The 16294-nt window shown below is 43.7% G+C and overlaps 1 protein-coding gene across 3 annotated transcripts in view; it reads left to right on the forward strand.

The window, feature by feature from the left end:
* Positions 1–16294, forward strand: part of SLC24A2 (solute carrier family 24 member 2) — a 242518-nt gene that overhangs the window by 150582 nt on the left and 75642 nt on the right. The gene's annotated exons all lie outside the window — the stretch shown is intronic.

A 16294-nucleotide genomic window follows, 5' to 3' on the forward strand; every position in this document is an offset into this window, starting at 1 on the left:
GGAATGATGTTCACTGCAGAGCACTGATGTTGTATCTATTCTTTGGCAATTGGAAGATGGGAGGTGAGCTTCTAAGCACCCAAAGAGCGCTCTCTAAGATAACTGCTTAGGATAGACTGAAGAGGCCTGGTTCACCTCCTAGGGACATTATATAGACCATCACCAAGAATTCAGTATTGTGATCTTCCAGTTTTACTCATTCACAAGGAAGCCAGGTACATCTTGTTTCTTGAATTGCATAAGTATCCTAAAAAGTTAATTTTTCAAGGAAGCAGATATCTGATGCATCAAATAAATATCAGAGTTAGGCTACTAGCAAAGGGTTCAAATATAACAAAGTCTTCTGTTCTCCCTTCATCCCTGGACCTTACAGTGAGGCCTGATGTTACACGGAGGCGAATGGCCTGGGAAACAGGTCTCTGCCACTGACAAATTATCCCCACATAAATCAGAGCTCTTAACCAATATAAAGCTTGGCTAAATAATTTCAAGGGTTCAGGCCATCAGGAGATTCGGGTGCAGTCAAGAAAACTCTGGGACCTCAAGAGCGGCTCCCCAGGTCCTGTCTCCCCTCGTTGGACACGCACCTTCACCCAGAATAATAAGTGAGGATCACAGGCTCACCTCTCACTGTGGAGCATTTCAGTTATAAAACATTTCCTCCTTATACCCCAGAGAGTTACGTAGCTGATGTGATATTTTCCAAAGAGCCTTCTTTCATAGATCCTGGGTTCTGTTTACTCAGGTAATCGTTTGCCAGGAACATCCTAAAAAGCATTACTCTCTTTACCAGAGGTCCACATGACAAGGAAATTAGCCCTGGCCACTAGCCTTCTTTTCCTCCCCACCAGGGTCACCCCCACAAAAATGATCTCAGGGAGTGAGGGGATCGCAGGCCAACCTCCGCCCAGCCACGAAGCATTTGTGTGACTTTGGGCAACTTAGAGCCTCTCTGGTACTTGGTTCTTTCACCTACAGTAATAGTTACCTTTGTCTGGTACTTTATAATTGACAAAGTATTTTCACGCCTGTGAATCTTTGCTTTATAATAACACTTCATAGCTAACATTATTATTCTAATGTCATAAAATAGGGTACCACCAAAATACATCTCAAATGTACCTCCTTCTCTCTCTGCCAGCTGTTTATTCCAAGCCATCTTCATCACTTCCTAGCTGGTCTTCCACTTCCTCCGTTGCCTCTTTGCATATTTTCCACACAGCAGCCCAAGTAATCTTCTTAAAAAGTAAATCAAATTATGTCACTCCTATTAACCTACAGTGGCTTCTCGTGGCTCTTAGGAAAATTGTGAAATACTTGCCGTGGTCTGCATGATCTGTCTCTTTCTCCAAACTCACGTTGACTCACTTTGCTTTAGCCAGACAGAGGCCTTCTGTCGTAAAACATATACTTTGCTGCCTCAGGGTCTTTGCATAGGCTGTTCCCCCCCCCCGCCCAGAATACTTTTCTTTCTCCCATTTTCTTCCACTTTTCCCAGCTTTATTCCTGCCCCTTCTTCAGTGCTCTGTGTAAATGACACCTCCTGACCATGCAGTATAAATCAGGGCCCCAATCATCCTCTCTCAGTGCACGCTTTAATTTTTCCTTTTTGCCCACATTACAATTTGTGTGGTTATTTGTTCACTGCCTGTCTCCCCCAGGACATGGTAAATTTCTAGAGAGCAGGGATTCTGTTTATTTACTAGTTGTCCCCAAGATCTAGCAGTCTACCTGGCGCATGGTAGCTGCTAAACCTTAGAAGAATTAAGCAACTTGGCCAAAGTCATGCTTTGGCTCTGTTAGTCACACAATTTCAAAGCCCTCTAAAGCCCCATGGGTTTAAGATTGTATTTTGGTTATTTTGAGCCACCATCTTCTCCACTCATCACCCAAAACAGTCAGGTGAGAGAAGAAAGGAACTATCTTATCCAAAATCAACCAACTTGATTTTGAGCAGGCAGGCAACTGGGTATATTTATTTCTGGCAAGGCACGTTATGTAGTAATTGAGGACAGACTCCAGAGCCAGACTCTCTGGATTCAAATTCCAGCTCTGCATTTATTAGCTGTGTGACCTTGGATAAGTTACTTAACCTCTCTGTACCTCAGTTTCCTCATCTGTAAAAATCAGGATGATATATAATGATGTCTACATCATAAGGTTGTTATAAGGACTAAAGGAGTGAATATACATTAAGCATTGAACACATTGCCTAGCAGATCGTAAGCACCATATACAGGTTTGACTTACTCTGTTCCATTATTTTGAAAAATAACGCAGCATATGAATGTTTTAATTTAAAACATTCAAAAGGTTATGCGGAAAAAAAAAGTCTTCCTCCTCCAACAACCTCCCAATTTTCTCCAGTCCCCCAATTCTCCCAGAGGAAACCACATCTACCAATTTCTTGGGGCTCATTCCAGAGATGATCTATGCATATACAAATCTGTGTGTGTGTGTGTGTGTGTGTGTGTGTGTGTGTGTGTGTGTGTCATTGACCATAGGTCTCAACAATCTAAATTTCTGTGGTTTTTGTTTGAGGGAGTTCAATTTCTGGTAGGGCTTGTTTTTGTTTTTCTGTTTGGTGGGGAGGTTATACTTTGTGAGATAAGAGAGAGGGAATCTGAGTTGTCTCGGAGTTGGGCCATCAGTGATTTTCCGAAACACTTGGCCCTCGTAGGGCTGTGCTGCTATTAAAATGTTTGTTCCTGCTGTACCAAGATGTGCCTTCCAAATCCGGACGTCTGCTTTCAAGGTGAAACCTCTCCCCGAAAGACGTGGAGTGCTCTAGTGGTGTGAATCTGGGAGAATGCTGAGAGCCATAATCAGTTCTGGACTTGAGTGATTAGAAAATATAGAAAGTACTTCAATGCTTTAAAATTGCTCCATAGCACGCGGCCAAGAAAGCAGATTGCTCTGGTATTTTTCCCCAAAAAAAAATTCACAATCATTTTCCATTCCAAGAACATTCCAAGTTCTCAGAAATAGTCATCTCTCTTTTAGTTTGCATCTAATCACTTGAGTTCACACATCCGCATGCCAAACTGTCACCTTTTAACAATATAGAGCATGCTGGTTACATCACCAAGCTGACCCCATGAACACTGCAGTGGCTTCTCTGTTATACTAATGGTTGTTCCTGGAGTCTGCCTTGCTGAGTCGTGCACTGGCACTACATGGCAGACAGTGTTCATAAAGGGAAGTTTTCAACATCACCTAGGACAGATGACCTATGGAAAGACAGTCAATGCCCTTCCCCAGGGCACTGATTCCTACACTAGTTGCCACCTTATTATGGGGGCCTAATTGTTTGCTTGTTTGCTTATTGGCCTTGGGCTCTCTTGGCCCCATTGTTTCCCTGTTGCTGGAGGAGGAGGGTGCTGAAATATTTGTTACAGCAGAAAATCAAACTGAACTACTAAAAAAAAAAAAAAAAAAATGCCCTTTTTCTCATCTGTGCCATTCCGGTGTCAATCCAGTGATGGAGCCCTTACTAAAAGCTTTAATTGGTAGTCAGTTGGGCATCTGAGCCCGAGCCAGGAGATCCGGCAGTGTTTGTGTTTGTTATCTATTGATATGTAACAGAGCACCCAAGACTTAGTGGCTTAAAAAACTACAAATAGAACTACCATATGACCCAGCAATCCCACTACTGGGCATATACCCTGAGAAAACCATAATTCAAAAAGAGTCATGTACCAAAATGTTCATTGCAGCTCTATTTACAATAGCCCGGAGATGGAAGCAACCTAAGTGTCCATCATCGGATGAATGGATAAAGAAGATGTGGCACATATATACAATGGAATATTACTCAGCTGTAAAATGAAACGAAATTGAGCTATTTGTAATGAGGTGGATAGACCTAGAGTCTGTCATACAGAGTGAAGTAAGTCAGAAAGAGAAAGACAAATACCGTATGCTAACATATATATGGAATTTAAGAAAAACAAATGTCATGAAGAACCTGGGGGTAAGACAGGAATAAAGATACAGACCTACTAGAGAATGGACTTGAGGATATGGGGAGCAGGAAGGGTAAGCTGTGACAAAGTGAGAGAGAAGCATGGACATATATACACTACCAAATATAAGGTAGATAGCTAGTGGGAAACAGCCGCATAGCACAGGGAGATCAGCTCGGTGCTTTGTGACCACCTGGAGGGGTGGGATAGGGAGGGTGGGAGGGAGGGAGACGGGAGACGCAAGAGGGAAGAGATATGGGAACGTATGTATATATATAACTGATTCACTTTGTTATAAAGCAGAAACTGACACACCATTGTAAAGCAATTATACTCCAATAAAGATGTAAAAAAACCACCCCCATATTATTCCTGCTCGTGGTTTCATGGATCAGGAATTTGAGTGATTCAGGGATCAGTGGGGTGATTCTTCTGTTCTATGTGGTATCAACAGAGGTCATTTGATGTTATTAAGCTAGAAGACCTGCAGGTTAGAAGGTCCAAAAGGGCCTCGCTCACACGTCTGGCACCTTTGAAGGTACAGCTGGAAGGCCAGGCTCGGCTGGGCCCCCTGACTCTCCAGGTTGTCTCAGGGCCTTTCCACATGCTTGGCATTCTTACATGGTGGCTGAGGACTCCAAGAGCAAGCCTTCCAAGAGGCCCAGGCCGTGGCAGCAAAGCTTCCCATGACCTAGTCTGGGAAGTCCCAGGAAGTCACTTCTACTGTATTCTACTAATCAAGCCATCACAAAGGCCAGCCCAGACTCAAGACGGGGAGGAGGAGACTCTGCCTCTCCATGGGAAGATAGCAGAGACCGTGAAACCGCCTTTCATCTAACCTAAACTGTTTCAGGGACACACATCACTGAGAGCTTCGTCTGTCCGTGGCTCACTGGTGTGCTCTGGGCACACTACACTGTGTGGAAGGGACAAAGCCATCGTCAGCTTGCCTTGGGTGAAGATTCAGTCCAAACAAGACCGAGCTGTGCCTTTCCATGGCCACAGAGTTCCGAACAGGACATTGTTGATGAAAAGAAGGAATCTGCTTAAGGCTCATATAAATGGTTGGAATAAAGATTTTGTTTCTTTTATAAGAAAGCCCTGGAAAACTAGCACTATTGGTCTCTGAGACCACAGTATGACTGTCTGAATTGATCTTTCTAAAAAATCCGGTGTCCCGTGTTGGTTTCAACATTTCTCTATCCAGCCATTATATTTACCCAAGTGTACATCTTTATGAACCTAAATCAAGGATGCTGGGTATAGCGCTTTTGGTGTGAGAAGTAGCTGTTGTTAATTTGGCTAATAATAATAATTATGATAGTATTTGCAGAGTGCTTACTATAAGACGGGCGCTATGCTGAGTGCTCTACGTAAACCATCCCATTTAACCCTTACACTAGCCCTACTCCGTCAGTCAAAGAAGGACGCTGAAATGTAAAGAGGCTGTGTCTTGCCTCACCAGGTGACACAGGAAGTCAATGGCAGAGCCAGACTTTGAACGTATGGCTGCCTGACTCAGTCCATTCTTGTAGTTCTTGTGTTGCTCTGCCTCCTTGTGGAACCTCGTGTCCAGCTCAGTGTCCCTTTTTCTTCTAATGTAGATGCCAGCCTAAATACCAGGAGCTCTGACCTATCCCTGGACCAATTATACATTCATGTTGTAAGATGTGAATTTCCCCTACAGAAGCCTCTGCAGCAAGGCCTGGCCTGGCCTTAGCTTCCCCCCCTCCATTCCCTCACACCTCGAGTTGCAGCCACACTCGTGAGTCCACAAGCGCACCTTGCTCTCATTCGCTTTTGCTTAAGCGCATGGAATTACCACTGATCTCACCATCCAGCATGACATGGGTACTGTCCTACACAGCAAAAGGAACCCCATAGCCAACTCTGTAATTCCGGGAGAGCCCAGTGACTGGGTGATGAAATGGAGAGGTTGCTGTGAGGACAAGGCTTAGGGTTTGGCCGTGGTGCATATGTGGTCCAAGAGTCAGACTCTCAGCGTTCAGATCCTGGCTCAGCCTCTAGCTCTGTGACCTCGAACAAGCTTCTCAACCTCATCGGGCCTCAGTTTTTCCACTTTTCAAATGGAATAATGTTAGCAGCACGAGCATAAGTTTATGAGTAGTATTTCCAACCTGAAAGGGCCTTGGTTTCTTCATTTGTAAAAAGGAATAATAATAGTTCCACCATCAGAAGTTTACGGTGAGTATTCAGTACAACAGTACCCAAAAAGCGTATAATTAGCGCTCCGTGACTGTTGGCAATGACTTTTCAGTTAAAATTGTGTTCGGTGTCATGTAATAGAATCCAACTACAGTGGCTTAATTTAATAGTTTTTTTTTTCTTTAAGACTTTATTTTTCTGAAGCAGTTTAAGGTTTACAATGAAACTGAGAGGAAGATACAGAGATTTCCCATATACCTCCTGCCCCACACATGCATATCCTCCTCCATTATCAACGTCACTCACCAGCATGGTACATTTTTGCTGAGCATGAACACTGACACATCATAATCACCCGAAGTCCATAGATTACCTTAGCGTTCACTCTTGGTGTTGTACATTCTGTGGGCTTAGGCAAATGTATGATGACATTTATCCATCATTGTAATATCAAGCAGAGTATTTTCACTGCCCTAAAACACCTCTGTCCTCTGCCTATTCATCCTTCTCTCCCTCTCTCACACACATCCCTGCAAACCACTGATCCTTTTATTGTCTCCATAGTTTTGCCTTTTCCAGAGCATCATATAGTTGGAATCACAGTATATAGCCTCTTTAGGTTGGTTGGCCTTAATAGTTTTGTAGGATTTTATTTAACTAGAAACCCATTAAAAGCAGTTCAAGGCTAGTAATACAGCTCCTCTTTGCCATGAGAGACCTGGTCTCCTGTTTTCTCATTCTTTCATCCGGAGCCTGTTTCTCTCATCCTCATCCCCAGAGGATGGAAGCTACTCCCCTCCCCCACCCCATCATCATATCTGTATTCTGGGAAGGAGAAGACACTGGCTGTCTTTTTTTTGTAATCAGAAAAATCTTCCTTGTTCAGGGAACTAAGATCCCGCATGCCGCATGACGCAGCAAAAACAAAAACAAAAAAACAACGAACAAAGAAAAACCCTTAGTGTTCCCAGAAGCAGACTTCCACTTACGTCACATGGGTCAGAGCAGGGCTATGTGACCACCCCATCCTACAAAGGAACCGGGAGTGGGCACTCTGCCTCCCCTAACAGGGAACTCCATGGTAGATGCCAGTGAAGGTCAAACGTCCCTTCTTCTTCCTGTCCTTAGTAACAATGTCTTTTCAAGTTCCTGACTTACAGAGAAGAGATGTGACGTTCCCCTTCTTCCTCCCTTTTAAAGTGTTCTCTGGTGGCCCATGAGTCCAACTTTTATACCATGGCCCTGAATCCTTCCCCAGAAAAACCATGCCCCTAAACTTGCCATCTAAGAGCCCTGGTTCCCCTAAGACACAGGTGAAATCATGGCCTACCTCTGTTCAAAACCATCTCACCAGCAGTAAAAGCCCGAGATTTTTGTGGTGACCCTAAGGCCCACTGTGACCTTCCTCCCTCCCTTCTTCTCCGTCCTGTTCTTCTCTTTCTCCACCGTCCTTTCCTTCCTCTCATGTGTCCTTCCCTGTGCCCCACTCCTCTGGCTACCTAGCAGCTCCTCCTCACAAACTCCCAGCATCCTCCTGCCTCAGAGCCTTTGCACATGTTCCCTCTTCTCCCAGACACCCACATGGCCCCTGCTGTTCCTTCCTTCAAGTCAGCCTTCGCATGTCACCTGATGAGAAAGATCTTACTCAATCGGCCTTTGAAAAATAGAAAAATCAAAACAATGATAATAAAGCAGAGTTCTGGACCTTTCTTGCCCTGCAACATATTTCTCCATAACTGCCATGAATATATTTATTTGTTGTTTGCTGCCTGTCTCTGCCCTTCCACCTCTGACAGGGCAGCACATAGGGAAGGCACTCCTCTATCTCCAGGGCCCAGCTTACATGGATCCCAGTCCATATTTGTTGAGTAGATTGAATGAGTGCCTGCTTTTAAAATGTTTCTGCTGGAGAACATATGTCTCTAGCCACATAGATTGTCTTAATCCATGCTCTGTCAAAAGGCTCTTTGGTTGTGACCAGCAAAGTCCTGTTCCGTTGATGGTTGTCTCTGCAGTAGTGAAAAGCAATCAGGTCTGCTGTGGCCACCACTGTATCTCCAGCCTCTAGGATGGCACTGACTTGGTCAATGTTTGCTGGATGATTGCATGAGTGAATCTCCTTGTAGTTCTAGAGTTATTGCTGCAGTGGGGAAGGTTTGCTCTCTGCCATTCACCTTCTTGATGAGTTCTCCTGTCCACTTCTTTGTCTTTTCTTTCCAAACCCTTTGTTCTTCTCTTATTTCCTTTTCTTTTCTTCCCTTTGATAAACTGTTGATCCTTTCATTTCTTGCATTTCATGGGCCTAACTTTATATGTTCAAAGAATTACCATCGGGCTTCCCTGGTGGCGCAGTGGCTAAGAATCTGCCTGCCAATGCAGGGGACACAGGTTCGAACCCTGATCCGGGAAGATCCCACATGCTGCGGAGCAACTAAGCCCATGTGCCGCAACTACTGAGCCTGCTCTCTAGAGCCCGCAAGCCACAACTACTGAGCCTATGTGCCACAACCACTGAAGCCCGTGCGCCTAGAGCCCGTGCTCTGCAACAAGAGAAGCCACTGCAATGAGAAGCCCGCTCACTGCAACGAAGAGTAGCCCCCACTCACTGCAACTAGAGAAAAGCCCACGCACAGCAACAAAGACCCAACGCAGCCAAAAATAAGTAAAATAAAATAAATTTTTAAAAAAAATTTTTAAAAATTTTTTAAAATTACCATCACTGCAAGATTATAAGGAGTTTATTGTTTTAACCATTCATTTTACAAATTCAAACACCTCTAAAATAGCATCTACCACGAAATTGGGTATTAAGTTGTGTTTGAGAAGAATACAAAAGAAGAAGCTCCTTATTCAATTTTTATGGATTCTTGGATTCCCTTCCACAATTCTAGTAATTTCTCCTTCCTTGTGGAATTTCAAACTTTGATTTACATTTTTTCATCATAACAACAATTTTATTATCAATAGCAAAACTTAACAAATAAGCACACTTGATACCTTAGAAACACAAAAGTAGGGATAGTACTTGCCTAGGGGGCCTGTAATTGAAGTGAAGGATTATTTAACTACAGGGCATGACTCTGTTTAGAACAGCAGGTCTCCAGGCCTGATATGTGTTTCTCTTGAGGCTGTTTTCATGACAAAATCTTCAGAATCCTGTAATAAGATGTCTGAAAATGATACCGTACTCATAGTATGATACCTGCCTCCTTTGCTGTTAGAATGACGGGCAAATTTCCCCCATGGTAAATTCACTTCACGTTATCACAGCCAGTCTCTGCTGTTGTGACTTTCCATCCAACACGTTTATGTTACTTTCATTCAGGTTGACTGGAGGAGTGTCCTGGGAGCATTTCGCCTGCCTTTCTGAAAGGGACGGTTTGGCTCCCTCATTTTCCTCCCACTAGCTCCTGTGACATCCTGATGCCACCTCTCCTGTTGCTTTATCAGTCTGGCTCAGGCAATGTGAGGTGACATGAATTCCAGGACATCTTGATTGTAAAAGCCTTACAAATGAATAGCAACTCTCTATTTTTTCACCATCTTCCCTGTACCCTAGATTATGTGTTTTCAAACATGGTTTTTAGTAGCAGCAGAACCTTTTGTTCAAAGGAATTCCCACAGGGAAGAAGAAACACTCTTTTTAATAGTTAAAACTATTAAGAGTTCACTCATGTCAAATCCTGTATCACTATGCCCAATTCAGTTGCCTTCCTCTAGACCAGCAATATCAAACATAAAAGAAGTGAAGGGCCACTCACAAGGGCAACAAAACCAAAAAGTACCAAGGATTAACCCAAAGAAAACGTTTAAGAACTTTATAGCAAAAACAGTAAATAGTCATTTCTGAAGAAATGGAAGATCTAAACAAATGTTGGTATATTATAAAGATATCAGTTCTCCCCAAGTTAAACTCTAAGGGCAACTCAATCCTAAGTGAAATCCCAAAAAGATATCTATGGACTTCATAACTGGACTTCTAAATTTATATAGAATAAGCAGGAAGAGCAAAGGCACTTTTCACACAAAAGAACAAAAAGGGAAAACATGCCCAGCAGAGATCAAGGTGCATCACAAAGCAGCAGCTTTTAGGTGCTCTTGTTGAAGGATTTGGGAGGAAGGGGAGAAGGCTGGACCAGAAGCAGCCAGGGTGTCCCCAGAGGCGGCCCTCGAAGAGCAGGAAGAAGCTGTGAGCACCACCGTCAGGTCTGTTACCGGCTCTGGGTGAAGCACTGTGGGGATGGGAGAGGGGCTTCCTCGAGCCCTAGAATCAGCCATGTGAAGGAGCAAGGCCCTCATTCCCGAGGCGGTGAAAGCACACCTTCACGGAATCGATACCACATCATGACAAGTGCAGATTAATAAACCCAATGGAGAATTCTGGCTGGTGTGCAGACAGCGCTGAGCGGCCGCAGAGGAAACTGTCAGTGCAGGTGAACTGCGCTGGCCAGATCTTCAGACACTTCATCTCCATGTGAACCTGAGGGCAGGGCCATCAGGAAGCGGTGCCTTCAGAGAAAGTGAGCTTCGAGAGTGGTTCTCAAAGGAGGTGAGGAGTGTGGGAGGGCAGGAAAGGTGGTGAAAAATTCAGGGCAGTGGAACTGGCTGGAGAGACTCAAAACTACGTATGGTTGGCCCAGCCGAGATGGGGCTCCTTTGAAAGACGAGCGGGCATGTGGCTGTTTGCCCGCTGAACTAAGGCTCCAGCGGCTTCTCCTGTCCAGGGGCCCTTGGGGTGTGTCTGTGTGTGTATCTTTTTGTTTCTGTGTGTGTCTGCATGTGTGTCTGTGTATGTGTCTACCATACCTGTGCGTGTGTGATTTAAGTGTAGGAAGCTAAAGGCCTAAGAGATGCTGAAGAGGAAAAACAAGAAAGTGGAACTTACTAAGTGCTTGCTCTGTGCAACACACCTACCAGTCACCTCCTGGAATTCTCCCAGCAGCGACTCTGGGAATTATTGTGTGTTTTACCTCTGAGGAAAGTAAGGTTCAGCGAGGTGACGCTACTTGCTCTTGGTCACCCAGCTCCTAAGTTTGCCTTCGGAGCCTGAACGCTTTGCACTCACACAGGACTTCCGTCTGTAGCCACAAGTGTCCATCTCCCGTACACACAGCCATGCAGCTCCCTATTTTGTAAGATTGCTTCAGTTCTTTAACGTAGACATTGAGTGTTAATTTGGGGCTGACACTAAGATGAAACTTCCACTGGCTTGCTGGGTTTTCTTTTTTTCGCACCAAACAGCAGAACCTATTTCCCCAGCCTCTATTTTTAAAAACAGCTTCAATACGAGCTTTCAGAAATTGTCATTTGAAACCAGAAGAAAGTCATTTTCATGCCTATTTGATTCAAAATGGGGAGAAGTTATCCCTGAAAGGCAGTATTGTAACCTTTCTTTCTGTCCCAAATCGTAGATCAGTTTAAATTAGCAAGAAAGATGTTTGCGTGCTGCCCCAGCTGGTGCGTGAACAGGCAACAGGAGTGAAAATCTTCGCTGGAGAAGAATAAAATGCAATCTACTGGCCTTGTTTTTAATAAGATGACAGCAGTTTAAATGCCTGGAGAGAGGAAGGCAAGCTATTAATGCCTCTCATAGAGCCAATTCAGGAACAAGTTAAATAGCTCCTCTCTTTGGGGAGTAGTAAAGCATTACTCTCAGATTTGAACATCAAAGATGGTCGAAATTGAATCTCTCTTTGTGTTGTACACATTACAAATACATTTCATTTGGGGCATGAAGGGAATGTGAATGGTCTTACTGAAATAAATGCTTTTGAGGTTGGGAATAGTTTCTCTCTCTCTCTTTCTCTCTCTTTGTCTCTCTCTGTCTGTCTCAAGTTTGCTTTGAAGTCAAGTCCACAAAGATATATGGCCAAAAAATTGACTTGATGCCATTTAAATGTAAACACTGCACGCAGAAAGAAAAAGATGATGAGGCATCCATAAAGTTACAGCTTCATCTTTGTTCTCTTGAACTTATCACATGCTCGAGATGCAGTTAGAACTCCTTCAGAGGAGAGGACTCAGAAATCCCAGAGACAGAAAGCAGCTGTCACAGCTTTGACTATGTGGAGGACCGAAGGATGGGGCCATCAGTGAAGGTGAAAAAAGCACTTCAGTTTTGTCAATGACGGCCCATTCCAAAAGCATGTTGACATAGAAACATCATCTGTGAGATAAGTGCGTTCAAAAGTGTTTTCTCTCAAATGAAACACTAAAGACACCTCTGCTTTGTTTAATCAATAGCCAGGCCTCACTTAGTGGAATGCAGGTTGGACGCCTTGCATTCGGTTATGAGACACTTTGCTCTGACAGTAGCCAGATCTCTTCCTAGTTTGTCTCTTGGTCTGGGATTTGCACTGTGCTGTGCACTCACCTCTGGATGTTGGTCATACCATAACAACACATCCTTGAGCTGCTATGAGGGTCCATGTCTCTTCTGATCTCACGATATCAGAGCCACCCAATCTGGCCCCTTTGCCTCAGCCATTAAAAAGAATTCCCTGACCCACATCAAACTGTCCTTTACCGGTTGCCTTGGGGCTCAGATGAGACTATATGATACACGTGTGTGCAAGGGCACACACGCGCACACACACACACACACACGCACTCAAAGAGTGCAGCAGCATTGTGATTTATATAAAGCTTATGGCTCTACATCAGATCGGCTTCTTATTTGTGTGTGGGTTCATGTATTCATTCATTCATTCATTCGTTCATTCACAAAATGCATTCCTATTGCAAGCTGAGTAAGTATTCACCCCATTTGGGAACATTTCTCTTTACAAGCCCCCACTGTAGGTAAGTCTCTGGGGGAACAGAAGCTGGTGCTTGCCCCAGACTAGTTAACTTCCCGAAAACCAGCTTAAATGCTGTTGTTGAAGCTGAGCTTCAGCAGTGCAGTTGCAGTAACCTCTGTGGCTACTTCTGCGGTGGTGATTTCTCTCTTTGACTTCCCAGGCTGGTGGCACTTAATCCCAAAGAACCAGTAGCGAAGGTAGCTTTGCTTCAACTCTAAGGCCTTTAGGCCAGAACCACCATCATTGGCAGGAAATAAAAATCATGGTGAGTCCATCTCATTCCAGAAAACTCTTCGTAATGAGAAGTCTCCTCTTCCATTTCTGAAAAAAACTTTACCCAGTTGTTATCTCCCTTTCCATGCGTCCTATTCCCATTCATGGCACAGCAGGTCACGCAGAGTTTCCTATCTAGAAAAAGTTACAAGTTCTTTTCTTGACCTCAAGACTGTTCCCCATCTTCTTTGTGCAAGTCAGGATTAGAAGGTGAGGAGCTGACCCTTGGAGCTTAAAGGTAGCATCTTGCAATGGGTCCATTGAGACAGACTCTGTCCCACGCTAGGTGTGTTCATGGTGGCGTCTTCCCACTAGGCTCGTGGGAGGAGGAGTATAGTGCAGCTGCTCAGCAGACACACTGTGGAGCCAGCCACCTGGGTTTGAACCCCAGCTCTGCCACTTACTAGTTGTGTGACCTTGGGTGAGTTATTTAACTTCTCTATAACTCAGCTTCCTCTTCTGTAAAATAGGGAAGACAAGGGCATCTATCTCTTAAGGCTATTGAGTGTATTCAGTGAAGTGCTGTTCACAGAGCACATAGAACAGTGCTTGATACATCATTAGTTCTAGGTAGGTGTTTGCCAAATTGCTTTCAGTTCTTTTCTTTTTTCTTGCAGCTGTCATATTTTTAGGCAGTTTTCAGTGGTTCAATAGTAAGTCATTGAATTATGTATCTTATCTCTATTTTCCCTTAAAAAGCAGCCTCTTCACCATGTACCAGTTTTTTAGATCCTGCCACACCTGTCTTTAAGATAAGATGGGAACTGGTCTTTTTGGCAATCTGGCTTTTAGTTGAGCAAAAGTCATCCTGAAATTGAATAATTATACTTTCTGTATTTCCAAATTCTCCTGTCCTTTGCACAATGAGAAGTACATCAATGTGACATGGTACTTAACTCATTTCCTTCCAAAAAGTCCCAGTTTCCTCTGGGGTCCATAGCTTTAGGATATTTGGCGGACTAAAAAAAAAAAAATTCCTCTTTCCAACATATTGATAAAAATCTGCAAAAGCAATTACTGTACTAATATTTTAACCCTGCTGAAACATCCTTAGGGCACTGTTTGTGCAGTTAGGGGTTATAAGATCCTACAGTGCCCTGCTTCCTCCTATGTCATCAGAGCTCTGGTTCACTGGCAGGCATTTGCTGTTTAATATAAGGCGCATAGTGGACTATCTAGGAAACGTATCTTAATCTTTCACCCAGTCTTTGCATCCTGGATTTTAAACTCACTCGTATGGTCCCATTTTATATAGTATGGTATTTAAGTAGGAGTAATGGTAGATGGATTTACACGTCAATGAAACTTAGAGGATTGCATGAACATTCTTTTTACTTTAAATTTGATCCTTTAAGTTTTCCATAATTTGGGGTGATTGTTTCTATTGTGGGAGGGAGCCAGGTATTCAATGCAGTGACATCCTGAACAACACTGAAGTGCAGAATACAAAATTATAAGGGTAGTTTTGACTTTGAATTACTTCCACATCAGTGGCATTAATTTCCTTTGTCTTCCAGTCGTTTTTCCCTCAATTTCATTCTGTTCTTAAATTCTCTTGCCTTCTCATTCTTCTCTCTTATCTCTTGCCCTTTTTTCCCCCTTGGATGGCTGAAGTTTGTTTGTCTATTTTATTGTTTTTCCTCTCCTCTTCTAAGATACTTTTCTGATATTTTTTGATGCTCAATGCATCAGAGGATAGAAACTCAGCTGTGCTGACCCAACGGCTGGATATAATTTAGCACTGATTCTCTCTGCCTGGCAGACTCTTCTGAATCCAGCCAGGCTGCAGGATGGGATCCAGGAGAACATCCAAATTGTTCTCTTGCCAGCCTGCGGCATCCATTCCGCACACCAGTGGGGATTTTTTGTTTTGTTTTTTTATCTCCATTTCCGAGCCATTGCCACCATTTTGTCTTCTGTGTGCGGAGGACTCTCCTGATGGCACTTTTGCTTGATGTGAATCCTCCTACTTTACAGAAGCAATGAAGAGGATTCCAACAGTTGAGGCCGCATGCATTTTCCCATCACAGACTTCCTCCCTGCAGAGATAGTGAAGACAGAATAGTTGAAACTGTGGAGTTAAAACACGAAAATGGAAGGAATCATAGACGTCCATACCAAAGGCAACTAGGCTGAGGAAGATTAACAGAGCACTATTAAATAGAGATTTAATTCAATTCAGCAGCATTTGAACACCTACAGAGTGCCAGGAACTATGCTGGGTGTTCACATTAACAAAATGAGTATGTGGATTCCTTGCCCTAAAGGACAGAAAGCAAGTAGGTTAAGGTGCCTTTGATGAGCACGCACAGAAGGGTATACTTGGAACAGACACGCGGGAGAAAATGACTTACACTAGGGATGGGGGGCATTCAGGAATGCTGCCTGCAGGAGGGAACCTCAAACCTGGGTTCCAAGTGATTCAGTAAGTTGGGAGACCTAATAAAATTCCAACACAAAAAGACGGTATGCGTGGGATTTAGAGGTCTGTGTTCAGTTGGTGTTTTGAAAGCCTTACCCTGGTAACAACGTGAAAGATAGGTGAAAGGTGCCAGGACTAGACAGTAGGTGGTAAGAAAGGTTAGGAAATGAGAGTTCCAAAAGGACTATTGCAGTAACCTCAGCAAGGCCTCCTACTAAGGCGGGGACAGTGGGAATGGAACAGAAAAGACAGAATTGAGGATATTTAGGGGTAGAATTGATAGGGCTTCATGACTGGTTGGGTTGTGGGTATGGCTTATAGAAGTATCAGCATCACCTAAAGCTCCGCCCTGTGGATATTAGTCACATGTGATCTAACCAAGCTCGCATCTCTATGAAAGAAAACAGTGGGCTTATCTGCATGTGCCACCTCGAAAACTCCTTTAAAACACGGATAGGGGAAGAGAATGGAATACTTGGCCACTTTTAAGACTGAGCAATAAATGTGTTTGTATCCTCCACCCCAAATTTGATAAGACTTAATCAGAAAGTACCTTTTGCCTGATTTGGTAAACATAATCTTTCCATTTACAGAGATGCAAAAAAGTACCCAAGATGTTAGATGTCATTAGTGAATATGTTAGCTTCTTAACCCACTACCTACCCAAA

The sequence above is a fragment of the Stenella coeruleoalba genome (genome assembly GCF_951394435.1).
Source record: "Stenella coeruleoalba genome assembly, chromosome: 7".
Lineage (NCBI taxonomy): Eukaryota > Metazoa > Chordata > Mammalia > Artiodactyla > Delphinidae > Stenella > Stenella coeruleoalba.